This window comes from Agrilus planipennis, unplaced genomic scaffold (assembly GCF_000699045.2).
Source record: "Agrilus planipennis isolate EAB-ADULT unplaced genomic scaffold, Apla_2.0 scaffold57, whole genome shotgun sequence".
In the NCBI taxonomy this organism is placed as follows: Eukaryota; Metazoa; Arthropoda; class Insecta; order Coleoptera; family Buprestidae; genus Agrilus; species Agrilus planipennis.
Genome location: NW_020438879.1, coordinates 678,179 through 697,230, shown reverse-complemented (window position 1 = coordinate 697,230; position 19,052 = coordinate 678,179). Strand labels below are relative to the sequence as shown.

At 34.3% G+C, this 19,052-nt stretch overlaps 1 long non-coding RNA gene across 1 annotated transcript in view; it reads left to right on the top strand.

The window, feature by feature from the left end:
• LOC108737358 overlaps nucleotides 1–19,052 on the top strand; it is a 286,916-nt gene that overhangs the window by 141,495 nt on the left and 126,369 nt on the right. Inside the window, exon 3 of the long non-coding RNA XR_003232536.1 lies at nucleotides 10,078–10,131. This is a non-coding gene — a long non-coding RNA (uncharacterized LOC108737358). The remainder of the gene's footprint in view (nucleotides 1–10,077; nucleotides 10,132–19,052) is intronic.

Here is a 19,052-nt window from a genome sequence, read left to right as displayed (position 1 = left end):
CTCTTTTATACAGACAGTCTTTCTTTCGTAAGTCGTCGTTAGTGGAAAATATAAAAATCAGTTAAATAATATTATTCACCTGTTTTGTGAAAGTGGTAGTTTTGTTGTTTTCAGTATACCTTAAAGGTGAGTTATTTCACTGAGTGATCAATTTTACTTGGTTAATCAATGGTAATTCATTTACGTTAATTATTATGAGTTTTTCTGATTATATTTCAATATGTGTTGAGCACTATGCGAGTTGACCCTTCATACTCCGCTAGTTGTTTATAGAGTGCGTACTATGCGAGTTGACCCTTAGTACCTTAGTGAAAGCATGCTGTTGCACTGTTTACCATGGTAGATACTCTAGACTAGCGTAATCTATTTTCCGAGGAGGTATTTCGCGAGTTGACCCTTAATACCTGTGAATTATTATGTATTTATTCATTTTGTTATATTAATTTATTGATGGTCAAATTGGTCGCTCATATATTTCTTTTTGTTTATTTTACAGATGTGTCATCTCGGACTTATCAGGCCATTCATACATACGTAATTAGTGTTTTCATTTTTATTGTTTAGGATCAGTTGTTTCATATTCGTAATACAAGTTTATATATACAGTAGAAACTCGATTAACCGGACTAATTGTTGTCGTTAGGCATTCGGATAATCGAAAATCCGGATAATCGAATGTATGAAAAATAGCGAGTTTTATGCATAATAATATGTAGTACTTACATAATGTTATGTGTCAATTAAAAATAACAATTAAATACGAAAATCAATGTTTATTAAGAGATAAATCCTACATACATTGTACATGTACTAAAATAATTTTACCTTAATCATGAAATTAAATATTTAGGTACATATTATGTACGTATAATTTCTTAACAATATGTATTTGGTAATTTGCCTTTGGTAATCAGGAAATATATAAGTTTAATTTGGTTTAAAATATTTGTTAATTGTCATTTGACGTAAGCCACTTTTTCTTTTAATTGCTGCTATATCACGAATTCGTTTAAGCTGCTTTAAACTCACAGTATCACTCTCTGTTTGTTTTTCAAACCACTTGAGAGCTGTAGTAGCAGCACAAATTTGACAAAATCGACTTGTAGTTATTTTAATATGTTGGTCGGGGTCGGTAGTCCGGATAATCGCGAATCCGTATAACTGAGGGCCGGATAATCGAGTTTCTACTGTATATCATTTTATTATCATAGGTACGTGTAATTCAGATTTAGTTTTGTTCAATAAATCATATAAATTAGTGTTATCATTTGAATATTCTTCGTAAATATTTAAATATCCCCTACATGATGTGGGTGTGCTAGCTGGACAGTCATTTAAATTTTCTGGAAATGCTTCTACTTAAAGCTACTCACTCAGGGTTTTTTGTTTGAAGTTATACGTACTTCTTTTAGCGCATTTAGTATAAAAATTTAACACTAGTTTTAATTTATATTACTTCCTCTCCCATGAAATTGAATATTTTTATTAGACAATGTGGTCATCTAAAGTTATTGATATACAAACCTACTTAATCAAAAGCCTTTCCTCTGACATTAAACTATTTACGATGCGTGTAGTTAATTAACCTTAGCATTAGCATATTTCCTTTTAGTACCTTATATACTCATATAAAACGCCATTAAAACGATCAGAAATCTCGTTAATCGTGTGAATGCATGAAATGAATATGCCTTCTTGATGCCACTACTCTTGTCGAAGAATTTTACTGCTCTTATATTAATCATAGGAGGTTGGCGCTCACGCTCTGGAAACAAAATATCATCGGAATGCGGTCCACTTCCGGTACTCAAGTACATACGTGAGATCAGCAACCACCACACGCAAACGCAGACAACATGGCTAAAGCCAACATCTCTGGTTATGTTACGTATTAAAGTTCGAACATCTGTTGAAGGAAGTTCTTGCTAACTTGCTAAATTTTTGACGATTAGCAGGTGGCACTGACTTTTAGGTTGTATTACATTAAGAACGTTGGATGTATAAAAATTACACCGGAATTATTAATAACAACGACATTGTTTGCATTACCATATGGGCCCATACTAACGAGGTATCTTATAAATTCTAAAAATAAGTATTTCAATCGTCTACTTTATTAATATGTATATTTGTAAGAAATCGGAAACTGGGGTAAGAAATAAATAAAATAATAATAACAGATTCATCCCTGATAATTACAATAAACAAAACAAAAGCTGAAATAATTGAAGTCATTAAACCTTCTAATTCAAATTAATTTAAACTTCACTTCTTATTAATTAAAGGTATTAAACTTTTTATCGTAATAAGATTTCCAAATATATTCTAGCTACGTTGCGGATTCAGTTCGAGAAGTGGAAATCCCTACGGACCTTGTTGATTATTTTTGAATCCCGCAAATTGTAGCAATATTACACAGATGGCGTTCACCATGCTGCTTGCAGCAATACAGTTATCATTCTACCTATTGCCCAATTACCTACTACACTTTGCCACTGCACTTTTTTTATTCATGGCTTTTGAGTCAAACGTACAAACTGCATAATAGGAAACATCTGATAAGCACTTTTCGTTGAGTCCATTCCCTGGAAATATAAAACGCTATCAATAACACTTTTTCTATCTATCATTTATTGCATATTGATTGTTCAGTAGTTTTAATTGGTACGTACGGTACACTTCACATGAATTCGCTTACCGTCACTTTTTGTACTAGCTAGATTAGAAGTTAAGTAATAATACACGTCATTTTTTAAAAATTAAATAAACAAAAAGCAGCAACAATAATAACACCCATATAGGCGCAATTCATTCGCACGTAATGTCAAAAAAAGCGTCCAAAGCTCAATATCCGAAGTCGATGGTGAGACCATACCTTTTTCACAGAAAAATTTTCAACAATGGCCACGTAACTTCTTACGTACGTGTGTGTTAAGAAATCGATTGTCGTGTGTGGCGGAGCTTGACAGATAATAATTTATTTTGACGTGTCGCCTTTGAGAGCTTTCGCTTTGGAAGTTCGTTGCAATAATATAATACGTAAATGGTGCCTCTATGCATTATGGACTATTCAGCTACCTGACTGTCGTTTTCGTTACGTAACAACAATAAACTTTGTACCACGATGAAGATGAAGCGAATGAAAAAAAAAAAGAATCCGACAGACGCCGCACCGGTGCTGTATTACTTTTAGAGTAGGCAGAGGTATTATAGTAGTGGAGAGAGGTACAAGTTCACATACATACATTATTATATAGTTGGCTGAGCTGGTTGGCTCTTCTTATAATATTTTAAATAGAAGCGGTGGCGGCGGGTGTCTTAAGAAACGAACGAGCACAACAGGAACGAAAAGACGCAATGTGCAGTTTCTTCTATTGTGATGCGTGGGAACCGAGGAAACCTTCCGCCTTATACCCGTGTGTTGTTCTAACCGAACCAAGACGGAGACTTCCTAGTATGGCGAAGGAAACTACACACTGATCTATTTCTACACGCGTATGTTTTTGTATATGAATGTTTATACAGTTTGTCCCAATATGTTTGACGATCAGTACTCCGGAAAAATTAAAGGAAAAGAAAAGAAAAACCTACATGAAAAAGAGGTAAAATGAGCTATCTCGCAACAGTCAGTGATATACATAAACATGAGGGTAGTGACCTTACCGAAAGCCCCAACTGCTCTGGCAATGATGATAAAGATGCGTATTCACGTGATACCGCAGGTGCATTTCCATTACACCGATATTTTGTGGTAAAACGTACAACTTACTTGTCTACGTATTAGCTGTTTGCGAAGGTCACGAATAGGTATGTGTGTTTCGTCGGAAGCCGATAAGGTAACGCAGTAACTGTTCTCAATCGTTGACGGCTCGTTAACAGGGGTACTTTTTATAAATACTTTTTACATCCCCTATGTTGTGGTACTATGACGAAATGTACTCTACAGTGCCTCCAGATGTTACTCTTCAAATATTCCGGAATACTAATCAGATATATAGTGTATATTAATCAATTACAGACGTTGTTAAAACCATTTCAAACAATCTTCATATTTATACATGTAACAATATGGTACTTTGCTAGGGAGCTAATGCTTTAGCGTAGGTTTATGTTTGTATTGGAAATCGATGTAACTACCGACATTCTAGAATCAGCTCGGCTATTAAAATGTATAAGGCAAAATACTGTGAGCATTCCTATTAAGTACATTTATGTTATGTATGGACGGTGCGTCATCTCTACCGGCTATTCTCAATAGTAGTTAATAATCATATTGATTAGCGGACGGGAGTATACGGGAGATGTTCTGTTATATTTTTGCTTGGTCTTGGTTATCGTTTTTATTTCGTTGCTTTTTTACGTTTGGTAAGCGTAAGCGATTAACCGATGTGTTCCAATACTCATATAATATTGATAGTTACTTGTTGTGTGTGCTAAAATGTAATTATTATTTGCTTTGATTATATTAATAACTAGCTTTTTCCTGCGGCTTCGCTCGTAGAAATTAATATTTTTTCTCCATAAAGCCTTTTATCTCCCAATTCACCCTTACAACGTTTTAATTTTATGTAATGTCGCCATCGTAGATTTCAAATACAAACGTAGCAACAACATTTTATCCTTAAGGGTTGATTTTTAAAAATTGCCAAAACGCGTATTTGCTTAAAAATTGCACACCTTTTTACCTCTCCCCTCTTTGGAGGTTGAATTTTTTAAAATGCCGGGATAAATGAGAGACCAACCCCTTTCAACTTCCTAAAGAGGTAGAATTTTGTAAAATATTGAAAAAGGTATGTATGTCACTAATTTTATATGAAAAAGCATTAAAGCCAAGTTTCAGGTAAATCTGACTATAAATAAAACACCATACTTAACCATAGACAACATTACGTTTAGCTGTCAGTTGCGTTTTGTCTTATACCATGTTTTAAAAAGTATCCTATGTCCGTCTCCTTGTTCTAAGCTACCTATCCACCAATTTTCAGTCAAATCGGTTCAGCCGTTCTTGCGTTATAAATAGTACGTATACAACTAAGACGACTTTCTTTCATATATATATAGATTGTGTTTCTCCCTAGTATTTTATTGTGGCAGGAAAACTTGCTGATTGTAATATCCAAATTCGTGAACGTTGTCAAACGGATAGTTTCATTTTCTTGTCACAACAAAGTATTAAGTTCAACATTATCAAGAATTTAGTAAAGCAAATACGCTTGTTTAAGGCTAATTAAAATAAAATAATTCCAACCAGCCGGTTATAAAGCGGACCCTGGTCTTTAGCGTACCTAACCTACCCTAACTTGACCGCTACACTTCTTACTATTGAAGCATTTCCTAACTTAACGACGGCGTGTTCAAAGTGAAGCAAATTACTACAGTTCCAAATGGAAACAAGAAAGAAGATACGTCTATTTTCACAGATGAATTTCGACCACATTAATGTTCTCTGAATTACTTCTATCATTTCTATAGTTGTAAAATCGCTATTTGCAAGTCAGAATAAAGAGAATGGGACGAACTGTACAAATAATACCATGGTGCACATATGGAAGCCGACAACCGTACGAACGGTAGGTAATATTTGTCTTTTATTAAGGTTTTATGTATTTATTTGTACCCGTTCGAGAATGAAATCTTTAGGAATCCATTGTCATATTACGAAGGATCTTAAAAGGGAAATTATAGTGAGAAATAGAAAGTGGACGGGCTTTTAATTTTTATGATTGTACTGACTTGAAAAAGTTTCTTAATAGAATTACACCTACGAACCTAAATACACCAAAAGGATGTCAATGATCATTACTTATACCAGAATCAAATATATATCACACGATATCACTCTTTCAAAAATAAACACTTCAGATTTTCTTATTGGAATTTAAAATTGAAAAGCTAAAACAATTTTTTCTTTAATTAGGGTCTTTCTTCGCATAGGTTTGGGAATATTGTATGTATCTACCTTTTATGATAATTAAGTCCGGGACCTGCAGCTTTATGTTGACTCCGACAATAGGAGTAAACATCCGAAAATGTCACCGAATCTAAGAGCTTTTACTAGATAAATATACTCGGGTAGCTCGTCATTGTCTTCCTGGCCGATACATTTTGTCCTGGTGTGGAACTGAACTACTGAACCCAGTCTTCGCAGTTCAAAGTGAAATGCAATTTGCTTTCGCGCATACGAACAGGTTGAGTTAGGTGGAAGAGACTCTTAGCTTTACAAAGATTTTATGATCAGCCTGCTCTAAGCTTTGAGAGAGCCTGGATCGTTGATTCTGTTAGTGCCTTTGAGTTTCGACGCGCATTGACGAAAACTTTTGCACAACATTATGCATTCAAGGTTTATGCTAAACTGAACAAAAATCTCGCAAACACAAATCAAATAACCCAGGAAGCATGAAGGCGACTCTACTGCTTCCTATTTTAAAACTTTCCATTGGTTGAAGTTGTTTTAAGATGGTTGGAGAGGTGGATGAGAGATGACATCCGTTCTGGTTGATCGTTAACCAGCAAAAGTGACACGAATGCTCTCTGGTGCCCGTGACCTTTTAAACCAACCTTAATATGAATGTTTAGATGGTACTATCAGTATTTCAAAAATCGCTATGCAAAACAATGTTACCAACAACTTGCACATAAGGTAAAAGTGCGCCAACTCTCCTAGCCATAAAAAAAAAACTTTTAGGTGTTTCATCCCCACCAGCCAGTAATGCTGGTGGGCGGGCAGTCCCTCCGGACTACGCCGGAAGTTAGGGAGGAAGGCTCTCTTCAGTCTGCTTTCAGGAATCGTGGGAATGGGTGGGTGGTGGTTCGGGTGAGAAAGTTGAGACGGACGAAATGAAAACAGAATAGAATGAAAGATTACCTGTGGAATATTATTGCCCTTGCATTTGCTTAAGTGATCCAATGAAACCACAGAAAAACTTGGACCAAGGCAGACAGATCCGGAATCGAACCAGCGTCCTCCCGAATGCTAAGCAATGGTCTAAACCTCTAGGCTATGCCGCTCGTTTCCTAGCCACATCGTTCTGCAGGGTTTCGGGCTTGACAATGTTGCTTCTGCCCAATGTTTTGAAGCAATCAAAACTGCCATGGCAAAGGCTTTAAAATATTTAATAAGTAGTTAGAGTAGTTCTCGCAATCCGTCATTTCGATTTATAAAAGACGATGCTTAGATACATTCCTTTAGTATACCGTCATTTGTTTCGAGTTACGCCTGATTGTCATTGAAAATAATTTTTAGTAAAATACAATTTTCAAAAGCACATACTAAATGGTTTTTGTATTAACAGTATATTGGAATACGTTTAAAAATAAGAAATACAGAAGCAGTCGAACTGATACGATTTTTTGAATTTTTTGATGGTTTATTTCCACCAGCTACTAACGCCGATTGATGAAAGGTTCTCTCCCACTTTTTATCCTTTTCTAGAAATTGTGAGAATGAGGGAATGTATTGTGTATGTATCAAGAAAGGGGCAGTTGTAGACATCCATAGATTCGATTAAGTAAATTATAATCAAAGAAAAAATCCTTATAGAATCTCTTGATTGATTTCGTTCATATTTAGTACTTATCAGATTTTACATAAAGGATCGAATTTGCCGTAAGTACGAGGACTAACAGTATATATTTACGGCAACTTTATTATTCATGCACGTAGATACGTAATAATACACATATGTTACTATTTCTTATACGATAATAAAAAAGGAAGCTGAAGTAATGTCAGGAAGTAAGAGGCATACGCCTGGTGCTATTTCGCAAACTTTTACGCGCAATGCACACCTTAACATGAATTCTTGTTATGTCACAAGTCAATATTGTTTCTATTACATAATTGTTCTTTAGACGCCTACCACACACATCTCGGCTACGACCTATTAAACGTTCGTGTTCATGGTAAAAGACACCGACCGACCATTATACATAACGTATCCATATTTATGAACTTTAGATGTAAAGAAATTACTTTTCGTTTAACTCATACACGTACAGATCGATCATATATGTAACAAAGTTTCGCTGCTATTTAGTTGAAAGAATTTGGATTAAAGTTTTCGCTATTACTTGACAAAGCATTAAATGGTAATTTCATATTGGCAGGTTGCATTGCGACAATGCAAAAATTATTATTCCTTTTTTAAACTGAAATTATAAATAAGATATATCAATTTTATTATTTTTTCTAACTAGTAAGTGCTCCTCTAATGTTTATTCTATTAACAAATAAACGCTATAGAAGTCAATAAGGAATAGGAGAGATAGGTTGGTGGGATACTTTGGAGGCATGAAGGGCTATTAGAGATATGTTAAAAGCACAAACAGGAGTTAAAGGTAGATCCTGCTTCTTTGTAACAACGTCGTCATCGTCAATCGTCATCGTTATCGGCATCGTCCATCACCATCGCCATCGTCATCGTCATCATCATCATCAGCCCTAAGATTAGTTCGATACATCCTTCCACTCCTTCCTATCCTTAAACAATCTCCGCATTTCCTTAAAATTACGTGAAGTATCTCATATTACATCTCCAACTGTTTGTGAACAGTGCCTACTCAAATCTTAGAATACCTTTACTCCTGTAAGCTTAACCATCTCTACGTATCCATGATATTTTTATCATCCGTCTATTGGGATCCGTCAAATGGGCATACACCATCTGGTGGCAAAATTTATAACTCGAATGCTGGAAAAATACATAGGAACTGTGCACGCAAATTGTAAAATTGTTTATTAAAATAATAAAACACGTTAATGATTATGATGATATTGCTTAAATCACCCAGAATCACCTCACCAATTATATAACGTGAATCACTTTTTAAATCCGAAGTTTGTAAAAAGTAGGCAGTAAACTTGACGGAATTTGAAGGCTAGCTTCCGGATTTGTTATTTCCGAATTTTATAATGTGATTGGCATTAAAAACACGCTCACCTTCAACGACATTTCCTTTCCGAGGCTTTGTGTCAGCCCAATAACATATTGTGTCAATACTTATCATTTTATCGTAATTTAAAAACTTGGAAATTGCACGGTACACTATAGGAACTACGATAAATTTTCCCTAATCGGCGCCATGTTTTTAGGCTCCTCCCATTTGACGGATCCCAATAACTCAAATATATCTCAGATGTTTGTAATTTTGTTTTAACTGCCACGCCTACTATCCACTTTGTTGCAAATATGCATCTTTAACAATATTTATCGAATTTCCTAATTAACCGTTGGCGATTATAGAAGTACTTTAATTTTGCTTTTAAAGACGATTCAAACCAGCGTTATCCTTTTATACCTCTACCACTCCACCGAACCTGAATCATCTGACTCCTTAGATATTGAAGTTTTTAAGGAAAAAGTATTGTTTGAAATTTGAACCCCGTACTAGAAAACAGGTTTCGAGATGTCTGCCAAAATTATTTTTGAGTCACGCAAAGAAGTCAAGCAGTCACACCAGTATTGACTATCATTATTTCGTGAAACACATTTGTTCCTGCTGAAAATCAGTTATCTGCACGGCTTCCATTTTCTCTAAATGATAAGGATGCAGCAAGTGCTCCTGTAACGTTTGTCACACTGTCATATTCATATGAGAGAAGCCAACATTGCGTGCTATTTAGCATCTACTTCTTTGAGATTCTCTTCCATGAAGATCAAGGATTTCATCTTCTTAGCATTGATATGGTTCGGGCTTCAACACTTTTGTAGGGTGTACCTTGCAATTACTGTACAATTTGATCGTTGCAGTGACACTGCCAATACCATCGATTGACTAAATACATCAAGGCTAGTGCGTTAAATAATACCGCATTTGACTACAAAATAAACATCTTTACTCACACTTAATCTAATCTAACACATAACAAACAATGGGCAAAAAATACAAAAAAATATAACACTGATGCTGCTAATTCGTGTCAGTATGTTTCACTAGCTGATTGAATGCGGCGTTGCATTGTCGTATTTCTCTTCAGGTTCGGAATTAGATTTGCCTGTGCTTTTAGTTACGTTTTTTTTTTCCAAAACGATGAACATTTGGACCAGCAAACATTAACTTAATTTTCTTATTTTACAGTGCTCTACTATTTCCTGCAAGGTTACTGCTTATTTCTGAAACATCCTGTATAAGGTAGGTGTAAAGAGGAAATCTTTATGAGTCTGTTTGTTGCTGCTTATTCGAAGTAAATTTTAGAAACTACATAACTTTTTATTGTTCGACGGGCTATATTTCTCTTTAAGATATAAGCTACTAACTACGACTAATCACAAAAGAAATATTAATAATCTTTTCAATACTCTGCACATCACGGATAATATTTTAATTAATTTAAGTAATTGATTAAAACAAAATGTCAAAATCACTCTCTCCCAACTTTGAAAGAAAGGTTGATTCTATTATTTTTCGAAATTTTCATATGATTCATCGTCAGTTATCTCTAATAATATCATTTCTCTTGCTTTTAATATAATAAAAAATGTTTAAAGTATATCTACATAAGGATTTGAGTAGTTATAAACACTTTAAAAGATGTATTGGTGAAACAAACTAAACTAGTGGCGAATAAAACTGAGATAAAGACAAAGACCATGGTGATCTTGGTCTTGCACATTTACTTTACCAGTCAGGGTCGAATATATTTGCTTTTGTCGAGTTTATGCGTTGTTTTTAGTCTTGTTATTCATACACTTTTATGATCATTTACGAACTGTTTATTTGTTCAGACTTATAGTAGTATTTTTAAAAGGATTTTTAACTCTACATCTTATTGACCATTTTCTTCCACCATTAGCGTTACTGCTTACAACTTTTCACGACTGAGTCAAATTTTCGAGAAAAGACTCAAAATAATAGAATAAATACCTTTTCCATAATTAATTCTAACAGTTTCTACATTCGGGTGCACATCTTCTGAATATTCTGTGATTTTACATTTATTTCAATTATTATTTTTGTTCCGTCGCTATTCGCCGAAACGTTTGTTTTTTGTTATGATTATGGTTTTTATTTAATTACAGATTTAAGTAGATAGATGGTCTGATAATTTTTAATCTTATTCGATTACTTTTGGGTTTAACTGTATATTCTTTGCATCTTAATTTACATTATAGTGCATATTACAATTTGAATCTTCTCTTGGAATTTACAATACAATAGCAACCTATTCAATGTTTACCTGACTGTCATCGTTAAATCATATTAGGGTCGTATTTTCCACTCATAACCTTTTTCATTGTACTTATCACATTTATCTGAAATGTAGTTATTTGCTGTAAAGTTTCGCATACTAGTTTCTAATTCTATCGCTATCTATCTTAAATTGTTCNACACCCAGCCGTCCGTACGACTCGGTACGAACGGCTGGGTGTCTTTACATATATTCCAAAATATCTAATTTTACACAATCGTATACAATTATCCATCCAAGGTGTTGAATAGTTTTAGTTTTATACCCTTGGGATGTTCCTTTAATAATAAAATTAGTAAAAAAAAAGTGTAAAATTTATTAAAGGAAAAATCACCAACTAGCTGTGCAATATTAAGTTGGCGTACAGCATAAGTTAGGATAAGTTAAACAACGACTATCCTGCTTCAACAATTTTAATTTCATTTTCTGATTTTTGTACATTTTCCAGTTGGTCCCATCTTAAGCCATTCCTTACTTCTATGCGTAACGTAATATTTATTTTCTTATTTTGTCCGTTGTCTGCAGTATACGGTACAGGCCAGTTGAAAATCGAACATAAAGGAAATTATAGTAGAGGGCGGTATCATCATTTGAAAAATATGAAGTGATATGAAAATCCATACATATACCTTTGGACCCCAATTTGCAATTTAAAACATTTGAAGGGGTGTTAACCCTTGATGATAAGGGCACTTAGCTCAGAGCAATTTATCGCGATGCTGTGTTCGCCATGGTGAAAACTTCATATTCACTACTCTAAAACTTTTTGTTCACAAATTGAAATTATTACCACGATCGCTGATCAAAATCTACTATTTATATAAATTAAAATCAAATTCTCTTGTGTTAAGCGAACGGTTAAAATTCTCACACTCCATGGACTTTAATAACTGCATTTTAATACCAGTACCATGTTCAATTAAAATTCATGGAATGAATTTCCGATACCTGATCACAATTTTTTCACCTATTCCATCGATAAAAGTTGTTTCCTTCTTTGGGTGTACAACAGTCTTGCCTTGAATTTAAAACAAATCGTTTAATTATATGTTTATGTTAGGAGCTAACGAAATTCTTGATCGATACGTGATATACTTTATTATATCATCATCATAAGGTCGTCAGTCTTAAGACTGGTTCGACAAGCACCTCTACTTTTTCCCTCTATCCTGAACTGATCTTCACATTCTAATACTAGAACAACCCACATCCTTAACTATTTGTAATCTAATTTAGGTCTACCTCTATTCATCTTAACTCCTGTTTCTGCCTCTAATATGTCTCTGACTGGACCTTCATGTTTGAGAAGGTGTCCTACTAACCTACGTCGCCTATTTCTTATTGACTTCCATAGAGTCCCCTGTTCTCCTATTCTTTCTAATACCTTTTCATTTCTAGCCATCTCGATTCACGGTATCCTCATCATTTGCCTGTAACGCCACATTTTGAAAGCTTCTAACCTTTTCTTTTCCGCCGCACTCACCGTGCATGTTTCGCACCCGTACAGCGCCGCGCTCCAAACATACATATAACACTTAACAATCTTTTTCAAATTTCTAAATTAACCGTTTGCGAGCATACAGCATATGTGCGCATATACAAGTATTTACATTTTAGTCCATATTATCAGTTGAGATCTCATAACTGCAGGTATAATAATGAAAGGAACATGATTAATTATATTCTGAACCAAAAGTTCCGCGGGTTTTGCATATGTATATGTTAGTTTAATTAGACGACAATAAAATTGTAATAACCTTCTCTAATCTTATTAAGTGCAATGTTTTCGAGATCAATTAGAGGAAATTACATGGTCAACCGAAAATAAGGTCAAGTACCTATTTCTCTCTAGTGAAAGTGTGTTACTCATAATAACCCTATCCTGTCCCAGCTTTCTGCGAAAATTCGGCGGTATTCAACGAGAAATTTCTGTAAAATTGGCAAAAAATGAAAATAAGAAGTTTAATATTTTAAGAAAGATTAAGCAGTTTGTCGCTGATGTTCATAGAAAGTGATGACCTTACAAAATGTAGACTTTGATGTATTCGTTCACGATTCTGCAAATCAGTTTTTTCTAGAAAGGTATAGTTATGTATCACTGGACAGATTGCGCTGACTGATGGTCACATACCAACTTGCGCCAGGGTGTCAACTGTGTGTGTTAGCATGTCAATTCATATCCAAACTAAATACATAAATAATAACAAAATTCTAATTAATTTATATTTAATAATTAATAATTCCAACAATGGGAGTAAACATCCGAAAATGTCACCGAATCTAGGAGTTTTTACTAGATAAATATACTCCGGTAGCTCGTCATTATCTTCCCGACCGATAAATTTTGTCCTGGTGTGCTATTGAACCCGGTCCTCGCGGTTCAAAGTTAATATACGTGTAAGATGTAATGCTATTTCCTTTCGCTCATACGAACAGGTTGAGTTAGGTGGAGGAGACTCTTAGCTTCACAAAGCTTTTATGATCAGCCTGCTCTAAGCTTTGAGAGAGCCTGGATCGTTGATCCTCTTAGTGCCTTTGAGTTTCGACGCGCATTGGCGAAAACTATTGCACACCAAAAAGAAGTCCTTTTAGTAAATATTTTGTTGATATTAACTACGCAAGTGCCAAATGCAAAATCTGTAATAAAATATTCGCAAAAACGGCGCACGATCGCTGTTTTAAAGAGTTATCTAAAATCAGTACACATCTGCGTCCGTTGTCGCTTCCGCAAAAATTTACGGTTTTCTTGTTTCCGCTTCTATTTCTGTTATGACATTTCCGTTGCATCACTAGTTTGTAGATACGTAGGTTTGTATCATTTAGGACATTGTAAGTGACATACATACGTAGTTTCGGTCTAGGTAGGTTGACTATCAAAAATTTACTTTCATCCTTTTTAGAAATGTTTATCGAACAATTAACGAAATAAATTTTGGGTTACTAAATACTATTTGCTAACTTAAATTAAATAGGCATTTCCGAGACTTTAATCAAATACTTCCCTCCGACGCAAATACATTATAAATACTTTTTATCAAAATTTTTAGGAAATTTCAACTTTCCTTCAGACACACTAGGCGAAATGAAAAGGACAACCACCACGGTGTAAGGTTTGCCGGAATCCTTTTGTAATCACAAGAACTATTACAAAATCTGTGTGTGTATAGTGGCAAAGATCTTGTTTGAAGTTCCTTGATGTCGGTTTTTTTTGTTCTATTTGATAGTAATGCGTACACCAAGGAGATAGTGCTATTATTATGTAAATCATGTAAACTAAGTATATCGCTGACAAAAGAGATGTGCCGCGTTAAACGCCTCGTTAGAGTGTACCATTTTTTGGAGCTTGCAAGAAGACTTTTTATAGTGCTAAAAGTTAGCGTTTTATAGTTGAAACGTTCAAAATTGCCATAGTCCGCAATAAAACTGTCTTCCTTCAACATATTAACTAGACTAGAGCGATTGCTGATAGAACACCTACTTCTACTCATGGCGGACGTTATGGGGAATATCGTAAACATAGAAAAAAGATGTCAGCTAGGAATTCTAGCGGACACTAATAAAGAAAAAGGAATAATATTACTCCAATTAATGTGTAACAGAAAGAGATACAGCAGCAGAATTTGAGCATGCTATCGGCATCGGACTTTAGTTCAACATTCTCAGGAATTTAGGAAATTTAGAGACTCTTGTTTAAAGAAATAATCCCAACGAAGCAGTTATAGAGTCGACCTTGATTTTTTTTTTATGTTTTCGTGGAAGAGGGGAAATCTTCAAAAGACACCCAGCCGTCCGTACGACTGGGTAGTGTCGGATTCCCGAGGAAGAAGTCCTCGGACCTACCGACTAAAACCCCTCTACCTCAGGCCGTTCTAGGACCAAGTAGGGTCCTCTTCAGCCGTGTCCCAACGAAGCAGTTATAGAGTCGACCTTTATCTTATGCGTACCTCAGCAACACCTAACCACTACACCGCTTACTATTATTCGGTTATCTCTTTTCATTTTGTCTGTAGTGGACATGAAGCATTTCCTAACTTAACGTGGGGCGTGTTCAAAACGCAGCAAATGACTACAGTCCGAAGTGAAAACAGGAAAGAAGATACGTTAATTCTCACATTTATAGCGGACTTTTTTCCAATTTTCATCGTCCTAACTATATCTTCATACGATAAAAAATTGCCTCTCTTGTGGCTTTCTTAACAAATATCTCTTAAAATTATTTTATTTTATTACGTGCACTTGCATATAGCACTATAAACAGATTAATGCAATATATTTTCTGATAACTACAGATAAATAGCTCTCGAATCTTTTGATAAACCATTAGCATCATCCGTCCTTGCAAGTTTTAGCCACTTTTTCAGTATTTCCACATTCTTGCGAACATATATATTTTTTTTGGCGTTTTTATAGTTGTGCTTTTACATAGGGTCACTACACAGTACTTATAATACGAGGAATTAATTTTTAATTAATGTAAACTAACAACTGTCATTTGCTTAGCACGGCATGACATCAATTAAGACACCATGACAGTTTGAGTGCTTTCTAATCGGTTTTTGAGAACATAAACTACATATGGTACCTAAATGTTAGAGTTTTTGCAAAAATACATATTTTATGAATAAGACAGAAAGAAAGAGCGAATATAAAGATAGGAGACGAAAAATTAAAAGAAGTGGCTGATTTTAGATGTCTAGGAAGTCAGATATAAAGCAGAGGATAGCGCAGGGTCGTGTCGCCTTTAATAAAAAAAAGTCACTACTATGCTCGCAAACGGTCAATTTGTTTGGAGCGCGGCGTTGTACGGGTGCGAAACATGGACAGTGGGCGCGGCGGAAAAGAAAAGGTTAGAAGCCTTCGAAATGTGGTGTTATAGGCGGCTGATAAAGATAACGTGGCTAAAAAAAGTTAGAAATTAAGAGGTATTAAAAAGAATAGGAGAACAGAGGACTCTATGGAAGTCAATAAAAAACAAACAAGATAGGTTGGTGGGCTTCTCAGACATGAAGGTCTAGTCATAGACATATTAGAGGCAGAAACATGAGTTGGAAGGGGTAGAGGTAGACCTAGGTTAGATTACTGTTCGCAAATAGCTAAGGATGTGAGTTGTTCTAGTTTAAGGGAAATGCTTTAGCTCAGGATAGAAAAGAGGAGGTACGTGTCTAACCAGTCTGAGGACTGACGACCTTATGATGATGATGATGAAGACAGATATTAATGTCAACCAATTTTTTCAAATTTTGTCACCTAGCCTATTTTAATCTAAAACCTGTTTCTTATTTAAACCGAAATTTAAATTTGCCATTATATTATATTGTACGGATCAATTACCTGTCCCTACATGTATTTTAGAATGACATTAAAATTTTATATCTAAACTTGCCCTTGTCTGTATAATTTTCATTGTCAATGTTAAATGCATTTTACGACGACAATTTTTTAGGAAATTTAAAAGTGTAATCAGTTTTTTATATGTTGTGTACAATGAATAATGATCTTAAGAAAAAACATCGGAACGTGGATTACTGACACCATACATATGATGGTTAATGTCAAGGTCGTACACATATGGCATGTTGGTACTCACACTATACCAATATGCGATCCCACGCAATTCGCAATAAACTTTTTGTTACATGGTTTGAAAAATAAGTTTTGTAAGCATCATAAACAATTTTATGCGGGTAATAATATTCCAAAAAGAACGAGTGTGTAAGTATATTTATCCATATTACTTGCTAATCACTGATCATTTGTAATCTAATGGTATTCCACTAATGGTAGGCACTTCTCGGCGACTTTTTTTATTTTCCACCAAAAGAGTAGAAAAAAGCCTTTATGGTTTTTGGTGTCTGTTATTGTCGTTTTCCTTATGATTTCAATAACTTATTAACAGAAATTGAAACCGGAACAGTCGCAGTCATATATGGTATTACCTGTTATATACCTAGTATCATAGATTACCAATCCAAAATATAATAGGTCCATCCTTAGGCCAATGATCTTAATTTCATATTAAGTTAAATTTATTATGTTTAAAAACTAATTTAATTTATTTCATGACCAGTGCGAGCTAACTGATACGAAAAACCCGTTTATTTACCTACAAATGTAGAATTCCTACCTCATTTTAAATTATAAATTAAATGCATTATCGGTGCCAACGATCAGTAAGACCAATAAAGGATGTACACATTTACATTACAAATCAGTCGTCACTTGCATTTGAATTTCTAGATTCCCGTGTACTGGCTCTGTCCCTGGACCTTTATTTATACCGCAATGAAATGATTATTTCCAGAAACTTCCCGTAAGTTTTTTTGTTCTTTTCTCCCGGTTACATGAAAGGTGCCGCTGGTATCGATCGTCCGCGGCATTTAGTCGTTTCCATGGTTTATCACATAGCTATTTACTATCAGGTTTTTACTTACAATATTATACCTTTTATTTTACATAAAAATATAGGTCAATTTTTTATTATTGAACGTGATAGTTTGGCCCCTTACGACGATAAAACAATAAAGTGTCCTGTTTTTAAGGGGTGCGTTTTTGAGTAATCATAAAAAAGGCGCCTCTTTTAGTTTTCTCAAAATAACTCGAAAACGAAACAATTTTCGTGATTTCTACAAAACTTCTCATATTACACTTACCATTAGTGAAATTAGTTTGTTCAATGTTATTAAGCTATGGTCTCTCATTGAAAAAATTATGTGGTAGCGTTTTCATAGTTACGGTACTGGTACCATGAAAAAATATTACCTAAGAAAGAAAAAAATATTACAAAGAAATTCTAAAAGAGTTATTTTTGCAATACTTTAAGCAAAAATTTTTATAATCTTGATTCTTGAAGTAGTATACTATTATTATTGTGATGTACTTAAAATTTTAAGATTTCAGTTTAAAGTGATAGTAAAGTTAAAACCCTTTTTTTCTATTACACTATCTTCAATTGAAAACCAACAGCGATAAGGTGAGTTATCTTCAAATTTTAAACTTGAGCCTCGCTTCACTTAAAGCCGGCACTGAAACTTTAAATTTCCTTTTTTTTCTTCGAGTATATATACGTATCTACATAACGTATTAATTTCTCAAAAACCCTTTACAATAATTGTATTGAATTCTAGTAAGTTGCTACGTAAAAACTAGGAAAATTACCGAGGACCTGCCTACATGTTTACTACATTTGAAAATAATGTAAATGAGTATGCAAACAATAGATTCTTGGGAGTCTTTCTGAGAATTGTTCTACGTGGGTATATTTATATCGTAACGCAAATTTTGGTCTTTATTCGTGTGAAAGAAGAACCGGTTGAAAGGAATTCGGATGTGACTATTGGCATGTATCTTCGTGACTTGTAAACATATAAATGAGAAATATGCATGTAATAAAATGTTAGAATCAACATCTCAGAACATGCTCACACATGCCTTTTTTGTGACTTAATTTATTTCCGCTTCTACGAAAAATTATTCTAAAGTAAACATTATTAATGAAGGCGGGAACACTTTTTCATAAGTATGTTACAGTTCAAGTGCAAAATCTAAATTAATCTAGTCAGAAAGTAAGTTAATATTAGTAAGGCGCCTTGTCTAAGGCTTCAAATACTTCAGTATAGTTGGGGCGATCAAAATTTGCAAAGTCTGCAATAACTTATCTGTGAGAATGTACTGTAGTCATTTGCTGCGTTTTGAACTCGCATTTGTTAAAGATGCTTGGGAGGCATGTCAAAATGATACGAGACAAATAAAAATTTGGAAGAACGTTCCTCATTCAATTCTAAAACTCCTGTAAAAATTACAAATCGATTCACTAAACCGTTAAAAAGTTATTGAAATTTTAAAAAATTGTAATTTTACACGTCAT